Raw genomic sequence first — 23,633 nt, forward strand, 5'->3', positions numbered from 1 at the left:
TCTCAGTTCTTGGGCAAGATGTCAGATCTGCATTAGGTTCCGAGTACGGTCACCCAGGATCTCCTGTGGTGGGCCTGCAAGGACAACATTCTGAAGGGAGAACCTTTTTGGCAGCCATGGCCGGAGATAACATTAGTTTTCGACGCTTCCCTCACGGGGTGGGGAGGCCACACCATTGATCTGACAATCAACGGTCTTCTCCATCAGAGTCTAAACTACACATCAACCTTTTGGAGATGAGAGCAATCAGACTAGCTCTGAACTCTTTTCTGCCCTCTGTGCGGGAAAAGAATGTCCTGATAATGACGGACAGCACAGTGGCCATGTACTGCCTCAACAAGAGAGGGGGTGTAAGATCACTACCACTGTACAGAGAGGCATAGCAGCTCTGGTTCTGGCCAATTCAAGAAGGAATCTACCTAGAAGCAGAGAAGACACAGCGGCATATGCTCTGAGCAAGCAGAGCAGTCTCCCCTTTGGGTAACGCCTCATGTAGATCTGTTCGCTACCAGTGACAACCGGAAGTGCGAACTGTTCTGCTCATGGAATTTCCCCCAAGAAGAGCTCTAAAGGATGCATTCGTAGTGGACTGGGAGTTTCCACTTCTGCATATGTTTGCTCCAGTCCCCATCATTCCTCAAGTAATCAGGAGGTTAAGGAAGTTCAGGAAATCCATGATCCTAATTTCTTCGAATTGGGCCTGGAGGACGTGGTACCCGGACCTTCTGGACATGTCCATCTGCTTTCCAATTCGTCATCTACAAAGAGAGGATCTTCTCTCACAATAGGAGGGTGGGTAGGGTTCTCCATCCAGAGGTAAAAACACTCAACCTGCACGCATGGTTTCTGAGAAGTTGAGATATAAGGATTGGGACCTGTATCGCTGCCATTGGAACAAGTTCTGCAGCTAGTGCTGGAAAAAGAATGTGGATCCTTTTCAGTGAGATACATCTATGGTGTTGTCTTTCTTATTTCATCTAGCTCACCTGGGGCTCCATATTGGAACCTTCAAAGGGTATTTGACTGAGTTTTCGATCTTTATGCACAGGTCTGAAGAAGCCTCTTATTTCAAAATGCCACTGATTATTCAATTACTAAGGGGAATCACAAATGTGTTCCCTCGAGTCCCATTTCTGGTTCCAGTTTGGGATTTAAATCTAGTGCAGAAATTCCTTATTTGCGCTCCCTTTGAGCCGCTTCACTCCTGCCTGTTGAGGCTTATGACATTTAAGACAATGGCCCTCATTAGGACCCTGGCGCTATGTGTTTAACGGCGCCATAAAAGGCTGCGGCGCCGTTAAACACTTAGCGCCTTACTATGAGGTCCCTTTGCGGGACCCGACCTGAACGGCTGGTCTAGACCAGCTGTTAAAGTAGGGACCCCCAAAAGGACCTTGGTGCTAAGTACGGTACCGCAATTTGCGGTACAGTACTTAGCGCCTTCCCCATTCCCATAGAGCCCTATGGGGCGAAAATGGGAATGGGGAAGGGCCATGGTTCAATGGGGAATTACCGCCCCGCCAACCTTGGAATGGGGTGGTAATTCCCCATTGAACCATGGCGGACCCGTTACAACACCGGCACCAACCATGGTGCTAATAGCGCCATGGTTTAGCGCCGGTGTTGTAATGAGGGCCAATCTTATTGAAATCCGCACACAGGTTGAGCGAATTACAAGCCTTATCATGTAAAACCACCATTTACAAAGTTTTATAAGGACAAAGTTGGTCTGAGAGTTAAACCTACTTTTCTTCCGAAAGTAGTTTGTTGCTTTCACATCTAACAAAAAATTGTTCTCGCACAATCTATCCACCTCCACAACCTATTAAGGAGGAAGAAAGACTACACAGACGAGACCCTAAAAGGGCACTTCGTTTTTACATATCAGTTATGGCTAACATAAAACAGAATGCCCAACATTTTCTGGGGTACACTGGACATAAGTTGGGTTTTTGCAATCTCCAAACAGACGTTATCCAGATGGATTATCCTGTGTATCACAAATTGTTACAGACTTGCAGGAAAGGATATCCCTGAAGATCTGCAAGCTCACTCCACAAGGAGCATGGCTACATCTTCTACCTAACAGATAGAAGTGCCGATTAATGACATTTGTGCGGCAGCTATCTGATACTGCCTGGACTCTGTTTCAGGCCAGAAGGCGGGTTTTGGAAAGGTGGTTCTACATTCCATCCATGACAAAACCTGAGAATTAGTATTCGTCTTTGAAAATTCTTACTCCCTTCTCCAAACCTTATACTGCTTTGGGAGTCTATGTAAAGATGAGGAATACGTGGGAGGACACAATCTATTCAAAGAACAGGTTACTTAACCCTGGTAACGTTCTTTCAACTGATGTTCCTCCCACATATTCCTCATTGCCTCCTCCCAAACTACCCCGCAGTAGAATTTTCATGCATTACATTGGGCATTCCTTCAGCGTCTGATACTATCTGGTTATTCTGTGGATGGAAGGTGATAAAAAAAAACTGGATAACGGGCACAGTGCGTGCTATTTATACCTCCGATGACGCCAACCTAGAGTCGGAGGCCCTAGAGGGACATGGAGTCGGCCACCATGACGCACAGCGCCCTATGCCGAAAAAAATAATTTCCGAAGCAACTAACGCTGGAAGGGAAGATAGCTAAAATGAGGAATACATGGGAGGAACATCCTCTGGAAAGAAAGTTGCCCGGGGTAAGCAACTTGTTCTTCTCTTTCCTTCAGTGTCCCCAACCATCTTATTCTCTAATTTAAGTACGGGTGTGAGTCCCAGACTCGCAGTACAGTTCTTTGACAGCTTGCTTCACTCTCCTGCCAAGCGTGTATTTCTTCTATATTTATTTCGAATGGATTGTGTCCTCCCACATATTCCTCATCGTATGATAATTATCTCTCCAGCTTCAGCTGCTTCGGTTTTATTACATTTTTTTCTGCAACAGGGCTTCAGTTCCATTTTTCTGAGCTAGCGCTTCGAGAGAATTACGGCGCCCTTCAGTGAAAATAGTGACTTTCATGTAAAAAATGTCTTGTTCGTCGACTCCATCGAGGCCCAACTCGGGCTTTAAGAAGTGCCAAGACTGCGGGTCGAAGATGTCGATCACCGACCCCCACAGCGATCCTTTTCCATTCTACTCCTCATTTGGAAGAGGAAGAGGACAAGCCCATCAAAGATGTCAGAGAAGATTCCCTATTTGTGGACGAGGGAGAGGTGCTAAGTCAGCCCAAGCAGCCGTAGCCTTACCTTCAGTTGCCTCTAAACCATTCTGAGGCCTTGACCCACAAGACCCCGGTGGGAGGCAGACTTACTCAGCATCTGAACGAATGGCGGGGCATTACTTCAGATGCTTGGGCACTGGAAACTGTGGCCCAAAGTTACTGCCTTCCTTTTAAAAAAAGGCCTCAAGGTCACCCTCCGGGGAACAACTCTTTCAAAATTCCAGATCCAATCTTCGTCCAGGAATTTTTTATCCTGTTAGAGAAAGGCGCAGTAGAACAGTACCTGCAGCAGAAAGGAACAAGGGTTGGTATTCCCCATACTTTCTGATCCCCAAAAAGGACATAGGATTGAGACCCATCTTGGACTAAAGAAACTTGAACAAGTTCGGGAAGGGCAAGTTCAAGATGGTTACCCTTTCTCAAATCCTTCAGGCTCTCCAACTCCAAGACTGATTGGCATCATTGGACCTTCAGGATGCTTACTTTAATGTTCCAGTCCACCTCAAGCATAGAAAATACCAGAGGTTCGCGGTTGGCGGTTCTCATTATCAATTTCGAGTTCTGACATTCGGGCTGACCTCAGCCCCGAGGGTATTCACCAAGTTGATAGCGGTGGTGGCAGCGAGTCTCAGGAGAGGGGGGATTCACGTCTACCCCTACCTGGACAATTGGCTGATCAGGGCTCGTTCACCCGAGCAGGCCCGGGAACATCTCAGCGTAACCTGCCACTCTCTTCACAAACTGGGCTTCTCCCTCAGTTAAAGGAAGTCTTACTTGATACCATCCCAAAGGCTCCCAATTTATTGGGCAGTCCTGGATACTTCCTCAGGGAAAGCCTCGCTACCCGAGGTTAGAGCTCAACACATTCTGCAGATGGTTACCAAATTCCAGAGTGCCCAGCATATTCCAGCCTTCGATTTTCTGAGGTTGCTCGGTCTCATAGAATCCTGCATTTTCCTGGTACCAGAGGCTTGCCTGAGAAGGAGATGCCTCCAATGGGCTCTCAGGACTCAGTGGTCCCAGTTCTCAGGCAGAATGTCAGACTACCTACAAGTTCCGAACAGAGTTATTCAGGACCTTCTGTGGTGGGCTTGCAAAGACAACATTCCAAGGGAGAATCTTTTTGGAAGCCATGACCGGAGATAACGGTAGTGACGGGTGCCTCTCTCCATCTGAGTCCAAACTGCATATCAACATTTTTTGGAGCTGAGGGTAATCAGACTAGCGCTGAAGGTGTTTCTGACATCTGTAGGTGGAAAGAATGTCCTGATAATGACGGACAAGCAGTGGCCATGTACTATCTCAACAAGAGAGGAGGTATGGGGTCAGTACCACTGTGCAGAGAGGCAATGCAGTTCTGGTTCCTGGCAATTCAAGAAGGAATCTCTCTATCCGCAGTTCACCTAGCCGGAGAGCAGAACACGGCGCTGGACATTCTGAGCAGGCAGAGCACAGTCTCCCACGAGTGGGAACTAGCTCAGGAAGTCCTTCAAGAGATCTTCACCCTTTGTGGAATCCCTCAAGTGGACCTATTCATGACCAGTGTCAAACAGAAGCGGTAATTATTTTGCTCAAGGGAATTTCCTCCAATAGGAGCTCTAGGGGACGCGTTTGTGGTGGACTGGGAGTTTCCACTCTTGTACACGTTCCCTCAAGTCCCCGTCATTCCTCACGTGATAAGGAGGCTGAGAAAGTTCAGGAAACCCCTGATCTTCATTGCTCCGGATTGGGCCAGGAGGACGTGGTAGCCGGACCTTCTGGACATGTCCATCTGCCCTCCAATATGTCTTCCCCAAAGAGAGGATCTTCTCTCGCAAGAGGAAGGTCAGGTTCTCGATCCAGAGTTCAGGATACTCAGCCTTCATGCATGGTTTCTGAAAGGCTGAGATACAAGAATTGGGACCTCCCGGATGACGTAATGGAGATTTTGCTTTTGGCCAGAAGGCCAGCAACAAAATGTTTGTACTGTTGCCATTGGAACAAGTTCAGCAACTGGTGCAGGGATAAGAATGTGGATACCTTTCTATGTGACACACCTATGGTGCTTTCCTTTTTGTTACATTTGGCACATCTGGGGCTCCAGATTGGAACAATTAAGGGTTACCTAGCAGCGCTTTCCATTTTCAGACGCTCTTCAGAGGAGGATTCATATATTTTTTTAAAACATCTTTTTATTGTTTTTTTTAGACATACAGCTATCAACATGGCGTTGGATATTAGCGTTACTTTTGAAGCTTAATTTCTGTAACAAGAATAAACAACAAAACCAGAACCAAACTGTTTCGTTGAGAGTGCAAAGAAAAAGGAAAAGGTGGGAGGGGGGAGAGGGGAGACACTGGGGAACATCGATTTTCACAATAAGCCGTTTCGGGAGTCCGCTTCCTGCTGTTGCATGTTGGGGTGGGGGGGGCTTTCCTTGGCCTAAGTTCGCCAGGCGGCATAGGGGTTCAAGGTTTGGCTGTCGTTTGGCCCAGTCTTGGCCTCGGGAGTTCCTTTGTCTCTTTTGCTTTCGTCGGATACTATTAGTCGAATTTCTCCATCCATGGTAGGTTTGGGGGTTGTCTTGCCACCCCTGGGAATTGCTGCGTGTAGTCCAAAAAGGGGGCCCAGATGTGGTGGAATTTGCTTCTGTTGTCAAAACGGGTGGCTGACATTTTCTCTGCTGCCACTATCTCCCAGCATTTGGGACATTGGGATTGACGGGCCCTCTGGTCTGGATTTTTCCATAGTCTGGCAATTGATATTTTCAGTCCGGTTAGGAGGTGTGAACAGAGGTCGGCCAAGTGTCCGGTTAGTGGGAATTAGCCTTCGCCTGTCACCCCCAGCAGGAAGATTCCTGAGTCCCACGGGATTGTAAGGCCTGTGATTAGTCTAATTTGATCGAGGACGCTCCTCCAGAACTGTGCCGCCTTGGTGCAGGCCCATAGCAGATGGAATAATGTGCCTTTATCTGGGCATCCTCTCCAGCAGTGCTCCGGGATGGTGGGGTTGCATTTGTTGAGAATCTCCGGGGTTCAATACCATCTGTACCACACCTTGAAGGCTCCTTCCTTGTTGGTTATGCATTTGGAGCTTTTGTGCACACGGGACCAGATACGGCTCCATTACATGGAGACCATCTCTCTGCCTATGTCCTTTTCCCAATTTATCATATAGGGTTCTTTCTTGCTTGGGTCCGTTCTGTCGAGCAGCTTGTACAGGGTGGATACTTTTCCTTTTGGGGGGTGGCAGTGAGTGTTCTCTGTAGGGCTGATAGCTCTCTGCTTCCATTTTGCATTACTACTTCGCTTGATAGCCAGTGCCTGAGCTGTGCGTACCTGAACCTTTCCGTTTCTGGGACCTGGAATTTGACTTTGCAGGCTTCCAAGTTCAACGGGTGACCATTTTCAAAGAATTCTGCGATGACGTTCAGCCCTCCCGCCTTCCATTTGTCGAAGCTGTTCAGGGTGATGCCTGGGGAGAAGTCCGGGTTGTCCCAAATGGGGGTGAGCGGGCCAGTCGTGGTTCTGCAGTTCCATTGGCGGGCTGCTTTCTTCCAGCACGCCACCATGTTTCTTGTCGCCACCAGGGGTCCCTCATTGGCGGGGTAGTCGTGGCTTCTCATGTGTGGTAGGGATTCTATTGGTGACTGGCACCATTTGTCTTCCAGTGTCAGCCAGCGGGGTCGGGCATCGCTTAGTTTCCATGCGAAGGCCTATGAGAGCTGAGCCACAAGGCTGTATCTACTGACGTCTGGGACCCCTAGGCCCCCCATCGCGGAGCCCCGGAGCAAAATGTGCCTCAGTATTTGTGATCTCTTCTCTTCCAGGTGTATTTTAGAATGTCTGTCTGCAGCTTTTGGATCGCTTTCTTTTGGGTCATTACTGGGAGGGCCAGGCAGTGGTAAAGCAGCCTTGGTACTAAGTTCATTTTTACAGCGGTGATCCTTTCAAACCATGAGATTTCTTGCTTTTGCCATCTGGTCAGGTCCTTTCGGAGCTCCCTGAACAGTGGGTGGAAATTAGCTTTGTAAGTTCTTTCTGTTTTGTTTGGTATTTGGACCACTAGGTAGGTGAGGTGCCGCTTTACCCTTGGGATTGGGTGCTTGGCTTCCAGGGAAGCCTTGTGTTTCCTCTGCATGTTGATGCTCATTGCAGCTTATTTCGTGAAGTTTACCTGGAATCCTGCTGCCTCTCTGAAGGCTTCTAATTCCTGCCAGATTGCCTGCATGGACTCTTCTGGTTGGGTGGTTGTTAGTAGTACGTCGTCGGCGTATAGGGCAACTTTGTAAGACTCTCCTTTGACCATAAGGCCGTGAATTGCCGAATTCAGTCGGATTCTGCTTGCAAATGGTTCCATGGAGAGTGCAAAGATGGGGGGCCGGGGGCAATCCTGCCTGGTTCCTCTCGTGATATTGATTCTCTCCGATTTGAAGGATTCATATTTTAACATCCCTCTGATTGTACAATTTTTGAATGGTCTTACTAATGTATATCCACCAGTCCCATTCAATGTCCCTGTATGGGATCTCAATCTAGTGTTAAAGTTTTTAACATGCATTCCCTTTGAGCCTTTACACTCATGTCCTTTAAGACTATTGACATTAAAAACCGTTTTGCTTATTGCAATAACATTAGCCCACAGGATAAGCGAGTTGTACACCCTTTCCTGTAAACCTCCACATACAGTATTCCATAAAGACAAGGGGCCTCATTACGAGTCAGGCGGTAACTGCGGCAGTAAAACCGCATGGTTACCGCCGGACTCGTATTACCGTTCCGCCTCCGTGATTCCCGGAATTACCGGGGCATTACAACCCCAGTTTTCTGGGAATCACGGAGGCGGAATGGTGTTAATCCCCATTCCCATCGAGTCCTCTGGGACTCGATGGGAATTGGGATCATGGAAACACCGGCAGCATCTCGTAATGCTGCCGGTGGTTCCTCGGCCGCCTGCAGGCGGGCGGTGTTAAACCTGCCAGGTCAGACCTGGCGGGAACATCACCTCCCGCCTGCAGGAGTCGGGATCAGGCGGTCCGGAAACAACGGTGGCGGCGGGTTTACCGCCACCGTTATTTCCGGACCGCCTGAGTTATAATGAGGCCCAAGGTCCTTCTCAAGGTAAAGCCTTCTTTTTTACTGCAGGTATTCTCTGACTTCCACTCGTCACAAAACATTACATTGCTAACTTTCTATCCACCTCCTCATCCAGGAAAGGAGGAGAAGTTGCATAGATAGGACCCAAAAAGGTCTCTCTGTCTTTATATATCCAGAATGGCTAAATTTCGCCAGGATGGCCAATTATTCATTGGCTATACTGGTCCCAAATTGGGTCTTGTAGTTACTAAACAAACGAAATCCGGAAGGATCCTCCTGGCTATCAGTGAATGCTACAGGTTAGCGGGCAAGGACCCGCCGGAAGGCCTTAGGGCATATTCCTCAAGGGGCATGGCAACCTCTGCTGCTCTTCAAAGAGATGTGCCAATCAATTAAATATTTTTCAGTGGCCACTTGGTCGTCTATCCTTTGTAAGACATTGCTGCCTGGATTGATCTTTCAGTTAGGGGAGGACAATTTTCAAAAGCAGTCCTTCATTCAGTCGATAATTAGATCAAAATTGAATTTGTACTCCCACCTCCAAATTATTACTGCTTTGGGAAGTTACTTACCCTTGGTAACGTTCTTTCGAATGGATTGTGTCCTCCCACGTATTCCTCATCTTAGTTATATCCTTACCTTCAGCTTGATGCTTCGGAAAAATGTTCTCCTTTCCACCAGAGGGCGCTCTCCTCGAGGCTGCGAGTCGATGTCCCTCGGCAGCACTCGTCGAACACCGACGTCATCGCCTGTATAAGAGCCTTGAGCGCGCCCACTGGCTTCAGTTCCGCTTTTCCGTTAGCTTTGTTTCGGATCGTTTCAAAGAGCGCTTCAATCTTTTGTGAAGAAAAAGCTATGTCGTCTTCTTCGAACCATTCCACGCCGAAGATGGGATTTAAAAAATGTCTGAAGTGTGGAAAGAAAATGTCTCTGACAGATCCACACAAAAATTGTCTTTGGTTCCTCGGTTCCGACCACTGAATTGAAGACTGTGGTTCGTGCCAGTCGATGACCCATAAAGCCTTGAAAGAATGCAGAGGTAAACTGGCGATGGGGGAGGGTTCATCGAAGTCTACTTCGAAAGGGAAAGACTCGGCCGAGTCTTTGAAAAAGTATCGTAAAAAGCATAGGTCGAGGAGTAAATCGAGAAAGTCTTCTTCGTCATCCAAAAAGGCAAAGAAAAGACAGAGTTTCCATGCTTAAAACGTTTGAGAATGCGGCCCAGACCCCCTCAAAAAAGACAAAAGAAGACCATGCCCCTACTCACGAAAATTGTGTGAGATGGAGGTCCAAAACAAGAAAAGCTGATAAAAAGTTGTCGAGGGCGCCATCGAGGGAATCTTCCCGATCACCTCATGAAAAAGACCTTTCGGTGCATAAATCGAAGGTAGAGGGAAACAAAATGGTGTCGAAACATCATACGCCTTCGAAGTCGACATCAACGCCATTGAAGACTTCAAAGGCCTTTGAGTCGAAAATTCCTTCGAAGGTAGCTACGTCGAGTTCACGTTCGATAACTCCGAAAGCTCCTTCGACAGTTTCCGCAACCCCCTTGACGATTACATCGAGGTCATCGAAGGTTCCCTTGACGACGTCGAAGGATGTGGTTATGACATCGGCACCATCGATGTTTTCGTCGACGCCCAAGCCTTTTATAAGGGAAAAACCCACATTACCAGAAAAGGTTTTTCAACCTGAGAATAGACATGACATTTTCAGGACCATGTCATCTATCAATGAGGGAGAATTATCAGAATTGGAAGAAGTCACCTCTGCTGGTGTTAAATTTGGCACAAGATCTGTTCCAGAGGAATTAATTAATCCTCAATCACAAATTGAAGATCTACAAGAATGTTTACAGACTGCAAGTGGTCTGGACACTTCTCCAGAGTACGAATTTGACAAGCCAGACCCATCAGAGCAGGCTGATGCGGGTTACAGAAAACACATGAATAGAGTTACAGAATTTATGGGGTTGGGTAGGAGTTCACCAGTCTGTCAAGATGATGACATGACTGATCAGGAACTTCTCAACAAGACCCCATTCTCCCTTTTCACATTGCCTTGCAGAGAAGGGTTAGTTCTGCATGGGAACACCCTGAAGCCATTCCGGCAGTAAATAAAAAATGTGTGTCTAAATATAGACCATGCAATTCTGATCCAGAATACCTGAGTAAACATCCGACTCCAGAAAGTCTGGTAGTACAAGCAGCCACTTCCACAAGAAATGCTGCATACCCTACAATCCCTCCAGATAGGGACGATAAAAAGGTGGATGCATGGTCTAGGAAGATTTTCACATCAGGCAGTATGGCTTTGAAATCTACTAATGTAACCTGTACCTTGGCAAGGTTCACATATACCTGGTGGGACTGCATGTCAGCAGCAGCTGAACACATCCCAGAAGGTGAAGAGCGTGATGGCTTTCTAGCCATAATAAGGGATGGAAAGGAGGCTTCGGGAGAATGCCTTCAATTAGGTCTGGACACAGCTGACAGTATCAGTAGGTCCATGGCAACTAGCATAGTGCTACATAGATTTGTGTGGCTAAGAAAGTCTGGTTTTCCACCAGATGTGCAATCCAGACTTCTTAATATGCCTTTTGACGGCTCAACGTTGTTTGGCAGCAAGGCGGATGAAAGAAGGAGAAGCTGCAGACCTCCAAAGCGGCGGCTAAATCTCTCAGTGCCGCCATAAGACAACCTCAGCAACGCCCCTACACAGGCTCATCTTCCTGGAGGGGTCGTCCTTTTCGTTATTATTCCTCAATTGGAAGAGGAAGAGGACAGGCCAGTCAAAGAGGTCAAAGAAAATTTCCACGGGAGCGATGAAAAGGCGCTAGATCTGCCCCAGCAGCGGCATCTGTCTCTTCAGCCGCTGCTACAGCTGCTGTAAAACCACTCTGAGGTTTTGACCCACAAAACCCCGGTGGGAGGCAGAATCTCACAGCATCTAGAAGAATGGCGGGGCATTACTTCAGATGCTTGGGCACTGGAAACAGTATCCCAAGGTTACTGTCTTTCTTTTCTAAAGAAACTGCAGAATCTCCCCCCGGGATACAACTCTGTCAATCATCCGGATCCGTAACTGTTGCAGAATGTTTTAACCCTGCTACAGAAAGGTGCAATAGAACATGTACCTGTAGCGAAGAGGAACAAGGGTTGGTATTCCCCATATTTCCTCATCCCAAAGAAGGACAGAGGAGTGAGACGCATCTTGGACTTGAGAAACTTGAACAAGTTCCTAAGGAAGGACAAGTTCAAGATGGTCACACTCTCTCAGATCCTTCAGGCTCTCCAACTCCAGGATTGGTTGGTATCATTGGACCTTCAGGATGCTTACTTTCATGTGCCAATCCATCTCAAGTACAGAAAGTACCTAAGGTTTGCGATTGGCAAGTCTCACTATCAGTTTCGAGTTCTGCCATTCGGGTTAACCTCCGCCCCAAGAGTTTTCACCAAGTTGATGGCGGTGGTGGCAGAGAGTCTCAGGAGAGGGGGGATTCATGTCTACCCCTATCTGGACGATTGGATGGTCGGAGCACGTTCCTCGGAGCAGGCCCAGGATCATCTGTCCAAGAATGAAACTAGGGTTTTCTCTGAATTTAAAAAAGTCAAACAGTATACCATCACAGAAACTCCAGTTTATTGGAGCAGTCCTGGATACTTGCTCGGGCAAAGCCTTGCCTCCCGAAGAGAGAGCTCACCACATTCTGCAGATGGTAACAAAATTCCAGAATGCCCAGTATCTCTTGGCCTTCGATTTTCTCAGGTTGCTCGGTCTGTTGGCATCCTGCATTTTTCGGTGCCAGAAGCCAGGTTGAGAATGAGGTCCCTTCAATGGTCTCAATTCTCAGGGGAAATGTCAGATCTGTTGCAGGTTCCAGCCAAAGTGGCACAGGGTCTACAATGGTGGGCTTGCAGACATCATATTCTCAGAGGAGAATCTTTTTGGCAACCATGGCCGGAGATAGCAATAGTGACAGACGCCTCACTCACGGGGTGGGGAGCCCATACCAACGATCTGACAATCAGCGGCCGTTGGTCTCCATCGGAGTCCAAACTACATATAAACCTTTTGGAGTTGAGGGCAATCAGACTAGCACTGAAGGCCTTCCTGCCCTCTGTACGGGGAAAGAATGTCCTGATAATGACAGACAACACAATGGCCATGTACTACCTCAACAAGAGAGGAGGAGTGGGGTCACTGCTGCTGTGCAGAGAGGCGATGCAAATTTGGTTCTGGGCAATACAAGAAGGGATCTCTCTTTCGGCAATTCATCTAGCCAGAGAGCAAAACACAGCAGCGGACGCTCTGAGCAAGCAGAGTGCAGTCTCCCACGAGTGGGAACTAGCTCAGGAAGTCCTTCAAGAGATCTTCGCCCTTTGGGGAACCCTGCAGGTGGATCTGTTCGCGACCAGCGTCAACAGGAAGTGCGAACTGTACTGGTCAAGGGATTTTCCCCCGAGAGGAGCTCTAGGAGACGCATTCGTAGTGCAATGGGAATTTCCTCTTCTGTATGCGTTTCCTCCAGTCCCTGTGATCCCTCAGGTAATAAGGAGGTTGAGAATGTTCAGGAAACCCATGATCCTAATTGCCCCAGATTGGGCCAGGAGAACGTGGTACCCGGACTTTCTGGACATGTCCATCTGCCCTCCAATAAGTCTTCCAAGAAGAGAGGATCTTCTCTAGCGAGAGGAAGGCCATGTTCTCCATCCGGAGGTCAACATACCCAACCTTCACACATGGCTTCTGAGAGGTTGAGATATAAGGATTGGGATCTTCCGGATGACGTAATGGAGATTTTGCTTTCGGCCAGCAACGAAATCTTTGTATCAGTGTCGTTGGAATAAGTTCAGTAACTGGTGCAGAGAAAAGAATGTGGACCCATTTCAATGTAATATCCCCACAATTTTATCTTTTCTGTTACATTTAGCTAATCTGGGGCTCCAGGTTGGTACAATAAAAGGATACTTAGCAGCGCTATCAATTTTTAAGCGCTTTTCAGAAGAAGAATCTTACTTCAAGATACCTTTAATAATTAAATTCTTGAAAGGGTTAAACAATGTATTTCCACCAATACCTTTCCAGGGTCCAGTGTGGGATTTAAATTTAGTGCTAAAATTTCTCACATGTATTCTATTTGAGCCTTTACACTCTTGTCCGCTAAGGCTCCTTACTTTGAAAACAATACTCCTTGTAGCATTGACATCAGCCCGCAGGGTAAGTGAGTTGCAGGTGCTCTCTAGCGGTCCGCCTCACACTCTCTTTTATAAGAACAAGTTCTTAGAGTTAAACCATCTTTTTTGCCAAAAATGGTTTCAGACTTTTATCTGTCACAAAAAATAACTTTACCTAATATTTACCCTCCTCCTCATGCAAGCAAACAAGAGGAGCGGCTGCATAGACTAGATCCCAGAAGAGCTCTTAGTTACTACATTTCAAGATTGGCAAAAATACATTAGTGTGATCAACTTTTTGTGGGATACACAGGACACAAATTGGGACTGGCGGTAACCAAACAAACATTATCTAGATGGATAATTTTGGCTATAACAGAATGTTATGGATTGGCGGGGAAAGAACCACCTGATGGATTGAGAGCTCATTCAACCAGGGGCATGGCAACTTCGACAGCACTAAAAAGGGGTGTCCCTGTACAAGACATTTGTGCAGCAGCCACATGGTCATCCATGCATACCTTTATAAAACATTATGCTCTGAACTCAACTTATTCTCAAGGAAGTCTGTTTGCTAAATCTGTACTCCATTCTGTACACAATTAGAAAAATTCTGTACTCCCACCTCCGAGACAAAACTGCTTTGGGAGTCTATCTAAGATGAGCAATACGTGGGAGGACACAATCCATTCGAAGAAAAGTTACTTTCCAACTGTAACGTTCTTTCGATTGGATGTTCCTCCCACGTATTTCTCATCAACCCTCCCAACCAACCCCACAGTACCGTTTACGTGTATTACACTCTAAGTTCTTTTAGGGCTTGGGTCAAAAGAGGCACGCCATTAATCAAAATCAATTGACTACAATATACGAAAAAACAGAACTGAAGCCAGCGGGCACGCTCGAGGCTCTTATACAGGCGATGACGTCAGTGTTCGACGAGTGCCGCCGAGAGACATCGACGCCGCGGCCTCGAGGAGAGCGCCCTCTAAAGATTTTCTGAAGCAGCAAGCTGAAGGAAAGGATATATCTAAAATGAGGAATACGTGGGAGGAACATCCAATCAAAAGAACGTTACAGTTGGTAAGTAACTTGTTCTTCGATTGGATGTTCCTCCCACGTATTCCTCATCGCCCCTCCCAGTCTACCCTGCCGTACAATGGACGTTTTATTAAGTTTTACGCTTTCTGTGAGCCTACAGTCTAGGGTACGCCTGTTAATTCCTCTTCAGGAGGGGGTAAAACCAAACTGAAGCCAACGGGCACTGTGTGCGCTACTTATACTGAAGATGACATTGAACAGAGGCCCTAGAGGGACATCGACTCTACAACACTGCACACAGCACCCTCTGTCGAAAAAATAAAATTCCGAAGCAGCTGAAGCTGGAGAGATAATTATCATAAAGTGAGGAATTTGTGGGAGGAACATCCAATTCAAAAGAACGTTACCAGGGCTCTCTTGCTTTCAGGGTTTCAGACCTTCTTATTCTCTGGTTTTCAGGTTTCCTGTTTAAATATGGGTGCAAGTCCCAGAATTGCTGTGCCGTTCTCGGGTTGCTTGGTTTACTCTTCTGTCAAGCATGGACTCTCTGTTTTCAGGGTCTCAGAACCTCTTTTTTTCAAATATAGGAGCGGGTCCTAGACTTGCAACCCCATCCTCAGTAGCTTGGTTCACTCTCATACCAAGCCGGGTTTTACCTTGTTGTTGATTCTGTGATGCTTATGGTATCCGATCCTCTTTTTGTCGGTATTTCTCTCAAGGTGTTCCCCAAGGTTTTCTCTGCCCAACCCTCTCATTCGGTTCTCCCACTACTACGCCCGGCTTCCCCAGACCTCCTGTTCCTTTCTGCCAGCCCGCATGCCTTTGATGTTGGTTTGCGTTTTCTGTGCAACAGGACTCCCTTTCAAGGCTCCCTTAGCGTTTGGGTTCCTTTTGGTTTTGGGAGCTGTTTGGTGGTGCGCTGCGTTTCTCTTGCAGTTTCCTTTTGGCTTGCTGTTGCTGCAGGTACCGTGGGATGCCCCATTGGCTACCTGAGAAGCGAGACTAGTAGTGACCAGGTCTTGGCCTACGTTCGCTCTCTCTTCCTGCTCGGCGCAAGCCGTCTCTGCTTCCAGCTTCACAGTTGCAGGGTCGGCTTTCCTGACATCACTTCTCCGGAGGATCTCTCTCTTCTTTGGTTTCCCTCGTCTGTTTTGTATCTCGTTGCTCCAATGAGATACGGCGGAGAAGTAGACCACCTTCCGTAGTTTAGCGGGGTGATCTTCCTACTCATTGTCATCTTCTTCTTCCCAGTCCCGCTGTTGAATCTGAAATTCCTGAGGCTTCCTCCTGCAGATCGTGTTAGCTGGTCTGACCTCAGAATAAAACATGTTGGTATTGTTTGGCAAAATATATGAGGGGTCTGATTCTATCAGTTAAGGAGAGGGTAGGCCTAATCCCATAAGGGGCTTCCTCCTGCATGTGCACCACCCCAATGGGGACTATTATACTGTGGACGCACCGCCCTGGCCCCTAGGGGAGAAGGAACGAGATCCGAAGATTCGTCACATACCTTTCGCCTTTATGACAGAGTTTGCCACATCAGGGTCTTGGGATTTGGGGGGTTTGAGGCTCCTTTTTCCAGTTCCAGATACTGTTTTGTGAAGAAACTCCTTTTCCTTCCAGGTGTTTTTGGGCGAATATGTTTGCGAAGAATGTTTTTCATCCACTATACATTTAAACTGGGGAAGTCTGTACCGATTATAGTTTCTTCTGGAAGTCCCGGAATGACTGCAGAATGTACACGTGTTTTTCTACCTCTGATCTCAAGAACTACTGGAGTTTGATGGTGCACTTCCTGATGCCCATGTACACATGTTATTCTGACGGGTCTTCCTATTGTTTGGTCTTCAATAGGGATTAAATCTGCTCTTACTGCAGTTTGTTTACTCCCAGAATCTACTATGGTCGAGGCAGCTATCCAATTTATCCTAACTGGTTCATGTTTTTTAAGCCGGTTGTTTCGCAAAAACAGTTATTTCTCCAGCATTGGATGTTTCATAGATTCACATGCTGTGAATATTCCCCGTCGTCAGGCTGGGAATCCCTGGTTATTTTAATTTAATACTTTTCCTATGGAAAAACGTTTGACACCTTGAGTGTCCCATCAACATTGTTGTGGGTGCTTTTGGTCCCTACCTATATGACGTCAAGTGTATGGCTCCACCCCTGCTGCTTCCCCTCAGATTTCAACCGTCTTACTAGCTGGTGAGATTCCTTGAGTTCTTCTCATCACTGAGAAATTATCTTTATACACAAAAAATATTTCGAAGGGATTGTGTCCTCCTTATCTTTGATAGATCATCTCCCAACTTGCTGGCCTCGGAAACATTTTTCAGTAGATGGCGCTGCGTGTCGACATGCCTTGAGCTGATGTCCCTCGATGGCCTCTGTATCGGTGCCGACGTCATCACGCGTATAAATAGACTCGCGCAGCGTCCGTTGCTCAGTTCCGTTTTTCCGCACTTCGTGGGGCCTCGGAATATAGTTGCTCAGTTCTTCAGTCAAATATACTTCATTATTCCTCGTGAATACCGACTCGTACTCGATGGCTTCCTCACCCGAACCGACGACTCCACGGTCCGGCTTAAAAAAATGTCGAGACTGTGGAAAGAAATTGTCGTTGACGGATCCTCACAGGATCTGTTTGTGGTGCCTGGGAATCGAGCACCATTGTTTGGAGTGCGAGGACTGCATGTCCATGACGGCGAAAGCCTTGAAGGAGCGTAAGGGGAAGCTCGAGAGAGGTAAGGCAGTTAAAACTTCTTCGAAAGTTTCCTCGGCGGGGTCGAGACATTAGTCTCCTCGCCATCACAAAAGCCATTCTCGTTCTAGGTCTCGAAGCAGTTCCCATCACTCTTTGAGATCTAAGCATTCAAAAAGAGACGTCGAAGATCCCCTTCCTCGTCTTCTTCTTCTTCCGTTTCCCCAAAAAGGGTCTCCTGCCCCACAAAACACAGCTCTCAGGCTGAGTGGGAGGAATTCAGGAAAAAGATGCTTAGCGTCTTCGAGAAAGCAGCCTCAACCCCCTTGAAGACTGCTGAGGGTGATACCCTGGGTGAAAGACCCGAAAAATCAACACGCCGCGAGTCGTAGCACCTGGCGAAAGAAGCCACTCGAGAGCGTCACAAATCCTCGAGTAAAGGCAGGGTCGCGTCTTCGATGGTTCTTCGACGCACAGGTCAGTCGAGTCGACGCCGTCTTCGATGCCGACGTCGACGCCGAGAAAGGACAAACCCACGGCCACCTCACAGCCAGTGGCCATACCCAGAGCCTCGATCACGAGAATGTCGTCGACAACCTCGAGTAGAATCCCGATACTCTCGATTTCCTCGAGGCCTCTACCACCTTTCTCGACGCATTTTTCGATGCCTTCGAAGCCTTTAACGTGCGCGTCGACGACATCGAAGTTTTCTCAGCCAATCATGACGAATTTGGTCCCTTCTGCTCTGGAAATGGGATTTATACCATTTTCAAGACCTGATCACTCCAGAGTCTTATCATCTATTTATGAAGAAGGGGAGGATTCGGATCAGGAAAGACCTTTCGAGTTGCAGGGATCTGCAACTCCTGTACCAGAGGAATTTACCTCTGAGGAAGGTAGGTTCAAAGACCTTCAAGAATCCTTACAGGAAGCAAGTGGGTTGGACACTTCCCCAGAAGTGGAATTTGCCAGACCAGACCCAGGGGAACATGCTGAAACCCCTTATAGAACCTTGATGGCAAGGATAATAGAGTTTATGGGGTGGTCCACACCCTCATCTGCTTTTCATCAAGACGACCTCACAGACATCTTGGTCAAAGGTCCACAGGAGGATCGGCATTACAAAGGAGAATATTGGCAAACTGGGAAACACCTGAGGTAATCCAGGCGGTTAACAAAAAATTATCAGCTAAATATAGGGTGTCTTTTGCTGACCCTGAATATTTATCCAAACACCCAACTCCGGAGAGTCTGGTTGTTCAGGCAGCTACTTCATCAGGTAGTAAATCGGCTTACCCTACTGTTCCACAGGACAGGGACGATAAGAGATATGACTCTATGGCCCAAAAAGTAGTTTCTGCATGTAGCATGGCGTTGAAATCCATCAATGCTACTTGTACGCTCGCAAGGTTCAGTCACACACTTTGGGAGTGTGCTTCATCAACGGCTGACTGCCTCCTGGAGGGAGAAGAAAGGGAAGCGTTCCTAAACATCATCAAGGATGGTAAAGCCGCTATGTGTGATCCCTTCAAACTGGCATCGATTCTGCTGACAGCATCAGCAGGGCCATGGCGGCAAGTACAACAACCTGGAGATTTGCTTGGTTGCGAAAGTCTGGTTTTGCTCAAGATGTGCAAAGCAGACTCTTGAATATGCCCTTTGACGGCTCTTCTTTGTTTGGTAAGAAGGCGGATGACAGTTTAGAAAAACTACAAACATCAAAGGCAGCAGCAAAATCCCTGGGAGCTGCAATCCGTCAGACACCATATCGCCCCTCTGGAACCTCTTGCAGAGGTAAGCCCTTTTGCTTCTATTCCGCATTCGGAAGAGGCAGAGGACAGCCGGTTCAAAGGGGTCAGAAAAAATTCACCCGAGGTGGACGGGGTAAAAATGCAAAAGCTGCAGCAGCAGGTGCCTCTTTACCCTTGGCATCTGCATCAGCCGCCTCTAAACCGCTCTGAGGACTCTCCTCACAAGACACCAGTAGGGGGCAGGTTAACTTAACATATGACGGAATGGCATGCTATTACGTCAGATGCTTGGGCATTGGAGACAGTTGCCCAAGGTTACTGCCTGCCTTTTCTACGCATCCCTCAGAGTCATCCACCGGGGAACAGCTCTTGGAAAGTTCCAGATCCGCTCCTCTTGCAGGAAATTGTAGACCTGCTAGAGAAAGGTGCCATAGAACCAGTACCTGTAGTGGAGAGGAACAAGGGCTGGTACTCCCCCTACTTTCTCATCCCGAAGAAAGACGGAGGACTGAGACCTATCTTGAATTTACGAGAATTGAACAAGTTCCTCAGGAAGGACAAGTTCAAGATGGTAACCCTCTCTCAGATCCTTCAGGCCCTCCAGCTTCAGGGCTGGCTGGTATCTCTGGACCTCCAGGATGCTTATTTCCATGTGCCAATCCATCTCAAACACAGGAAATACCTGAGGTTCGCAATTGGCGGCTCTCATTATCAATTTCGAGTTCTACCATTTGGGCTGACCTCTGCCCCGAGGGTCTTAACCAAGCTAATGTCGGTAGTGGCTGCAAGTCTAAGGAGGGAAGGGATTCACGTCTACCCCTACCTGGACGATTGGCTGATCAGAGCTGTATCTCCGGAACAAGCTCAGACTCAGCTAGATTATGTCTGCCACTTCCTTCACAAACTGGGCTTCTCCCTCAATTTAAAGAAGTCACAGATGATACCATCACAGAGACTCCAGTTCATTGGAGCGCTTCTGGACACTTCCCTGGGAAAAGCCTCGCCACCAGAGGTGAGGGCTCAAGATATTCTGCAGATGGTCACTAATTAGGGCCTCATTACACGGAAGGCGGTGAGCCATGGCGCTATTAGCGCCATGGCTCATGCCGGTAAAATACCGGCACCGCCTTGGCGGAAAGGGGATTTACCGCCCCATTCCAAGGTTGGTGGGGCGGTAAATCCCCCTTCCGCCATTGCCCTTCCCCATTCCCATTTCTGCCCCATAGGGCTCTATGGGAATGGGGAAGGCGCTAATTACGGCACCGCAATTTTGTGGTACCGTAATTAGCTCCGAGGTCCCTTAGCGGGTTGGTTTTTAACGCCTGCAAAAAGCAGGCGTTAAAGCACCAACCCCCTAAGGGACCTCGTAGTAAGGCAGTAATGGTTAACGGTCATAGTTACCATTAACGGTGGCCGTTAACCATTACCGCCTTCCGTGTAATGAGTCCCTAAGTTTCAAAATGTCCAACGTCTCCCAGCCTTTGACTTTTTGAGGTTGCTAGGCCTCATGGCATCCTGCATCTTCCTTGTGCCAGAGGCTCGCCTGAGAATGAGATCTCTTCAGTGGGCACTGAGAACTCAGTGGTCGCAATTCTCAGGGAGAATGACAGACCTCCTTCAGGTTTCCGGACAAGGTGGCTCGAGACCTTCAGTGGTGGGCCTGTCAGAAAAACATCTTGAAGGGAGAACTGTTTTGGCAACCATGGCCGGAGATAACAGTAGTCACAGATGCCTCACTCACAGGTTGGGGAGCCCATAACAACGACTTGACCACCAGCGGTCGTTGGTCTCCATCGGAGTCCAGACTACATATCAACCTGTTAGAGCTGAGAGCAATCAGACTAGCGCTGAAAGCTTTTCTGCCATCTGTACAGGGGAAGAATGTCCTGATAATGACGGACAACACAGTGGCCATGCACTACCTCAACAAAAGAGGAGGCGTAGGATCACTGCCACTGTGCAGAGAGGCAATGCAGGTCTGGTTTTGGGCAATTCAAGAAGGAATCTCTCTATCGGCAGTTCACCTAGCCGGAGAGAAGAACTTGACGTCCGACGCTCTGAGAAGGCAGGGCACAGTCTCGCACGAGTGGAAACTAGCTCAGGAAGTCCTTCAGGAGATCTTAGCCCTTTGGGGAACCCCTCAAGTGGATCTGTAGTACCAACAGGAAGTGCGATCTGTTTTGTTCAAGGGAATTTCCCCCGAGAGGAGCTCTAGGGGACGTGTTCGTAGTGGACTGGGAGTTTCCACTCCTGTGCGCGTTTCCACCAGTCCCTGTCATTCCTCAAATGATCAGGAGGTTGAGAAGATTCCGGAGGACCATGATCCTAATTGCCCCAGACTGGGCCAGGAGAACGTGGTACCCGGACCTTCTGGACATGTCCATCTGCCCTCCAATTAGTCTTCCACTCAAGGAGAATCTTCTGTCACAGAAGGGAGGTCAGGTTCTCTATCCAGACATCAGAACCCTCAACCTTCACGCCTGGCTTCTGAAAGGTTGACATACAAGGATTGGGACCTCCCTGATTACGTCATGGAGGTGTTGCTTTCGGCCAGAAGGCAAGCAACAAAGTCTTTATACCGCTGCCGTTGGAACAAATTTTGCAGCTGGTGTAGAGAAGAGAATATCGACCCCTTTTCATGTGGTACACCAACGGTGTTATCCTTTCTACTCTACTTGGCAAATTCAGGCCTTCAAGTTGGCACTATCAAGGGCTATCTCGCAGCGCTATCGATCTTCAAGCGCACTGCAGAGGAGCCTTCGTATTTCAAATTACCCTTAGTATTACAATTTCTAAAGGGATTAACTAATGTCTACCCTGCAAGACCATTCCATGTTCCTTTATGGGACTTAAATTTAGTCTTAAATTTCTTGATGGGTACTCCTTTCGAACCACTCCACTCTTGTTTGCTAAGATTTCTCACCCTTAAAACTGTCTCATTAGTGGCTTTAACATCTGCTAGAAGGGTGAGCGAATTACAAGCTCTATCTTGTAAGCCCCCTCATACAATTTTTCATAAAGGCAAACTTGTCCTACAGGTGAAGCCTAATTTCCTCCCAAAGGTGGTTTCTGAATTGCACATCACTCAGAAAATTACCTTACGTTCATTCTATCCGCCACCCCATCCGGGGAAAGAGAAAGAAAGGCTACATAGGCTGGACCCAAGGTGGGCTTTAAGCTTTTACATCAGCAGACTTGCTAGGATTAGGCAAGCAGACCAACTGTTCGTAGGTTACTCAGGGCACAAATTGGGACTACCGATAACAAAACATACCATTTCCAGATGGATTATTTTGCCCGTTCTGGAATGTTACAAACTAGCAGGGAAAGAGCCTCCACAAAATCTTAGGGCTCATTCAACCGGCCCTCCAAAGAGGGGTTCCAGTGCGAGACATTTGTGCGGCTGCCACATGGTCGTCCGCACATACCTTCACAAGATTTTACAACCTGGATTCCTCCTCTAGTCAAGAGACTAGGTTTGGCAAAGCCGTATTACATCTTGTTCATTCCTAAAAGGAAACATGGTGTTTTTACTCCCACCTCCAATTACACACCACTGCTATGGGAGTCTATCAAAGATAAGGAATACGTCGGAGGACACAATCCCTTCGAAGAACAAGTTACTTCTTACCTTGTAACGTTCTTTCGATGGGATGTTCCTCCGACGTATTCCTTATCGCCCCTCCCATCCATCCCCGCAGTAATACTTCCCTTGTGATTGCAGCTTACGCTCCTTCAAGGTAAATAAACAATTCATGTAAAACAAATGTTAACGTCAAAACGGAACTGAGCAACGGACGCTGCGCGAGTCTATCTATACGCGTGATGACTTCGGCGCCGATACAGAGGCCGTCGAGGGACATCAGCTTGGGGACGTAGACGCGCAGCGCCCTCTACTGAAAAATGTTTCCGAGGCCAGCAAGCTGGGAGATGATTTATCAAAGATAAGGAATATGTCGGAGGAACATCCCATCGAAAGAACGTTACAAGGTAAGAAGTAACTTGTTCATCTTTCTACAATACAGTCAATCCGGAGCAACCAACTACTCTTGTACGGGAAGGGAAAATTGTATGTACTCCCCAGGCCTGGCCCTGCAGTATTATAGTGAGTAGGCCCTGTACACCTGACATTTTTAAATGGTGGCGGACACTGTAGAACGTACTGCTCATTTCTTTGCAATGAAGGTCTCTCGCCTAGCTTGTTGGAATGCTCGCGTTTTCATCGCTCGCTTCTGACGTTTTTCCTTTTGGCATATGCAAGCAGGATCTAAGCCCTCGCTTTCTTAAGGAAATTGGCACAGGGTAGTGGAAGTCGTCATATTGCTAACGCGCTCGCTTGCCTTTAAAGAGTGAGGGCACCTTGACTAACTAAGTTACGATAAGTTGGCCTCACTGATAACTCTGGCTTACATGAAAGAGTGCAGCTGGTGTCAAAGGCTGATATGAGGCTTTGTCCTTTGCTAGAAGGATGAATTCAGTGTACAAATGTGACCTGCTGGTACCACCCCTTTACATTGGAAAGTATGAGCCCTGGTGTGTATAAAGGCTGGGGTGTTCTGAGGCTAGGTAACACTCAGAACTTCATGTCTCGTGTTGCTGTTTGATTTGTGTTGTCACTGCTTTCTATTAATAAACATGTTCACCAATACACCACATTTGTGAGTG

The 23,633-nt window shown here is 47.7% G+C and overlaps 1 protein-coding gene across 1 annotated transcript in view; it reads left to right on the forward strand.

The window, feature by feature from the left end:
* Nucleotides 1-23,633, forward strand: part of MECP2 (methyl-CpG binding protein 2) — a 472,523-nt gene that overhangs the window by 337,196 nt on the left and 111,694 nt on the right. The window lies entirely within an intron of this gene.

The sequence above is a fragment of the Ambystoma mexicanum genome, chromosome 2p (genome assembly GCF_040938575.1).
Source record: "Ambystoma mexicanum isolate Mex_15411 chromosome 2p, UKY_AmexF1_1, whole genome shotgun sequence".
In the NCBI taxonomy this organism is placed as follows: domain Eukaryota; kingdom Metazoa; phylum Chordata; class Amphibia; order Caudata; family Ambystomatidae; genus Ambystoma; species Ambystoma mexicanum.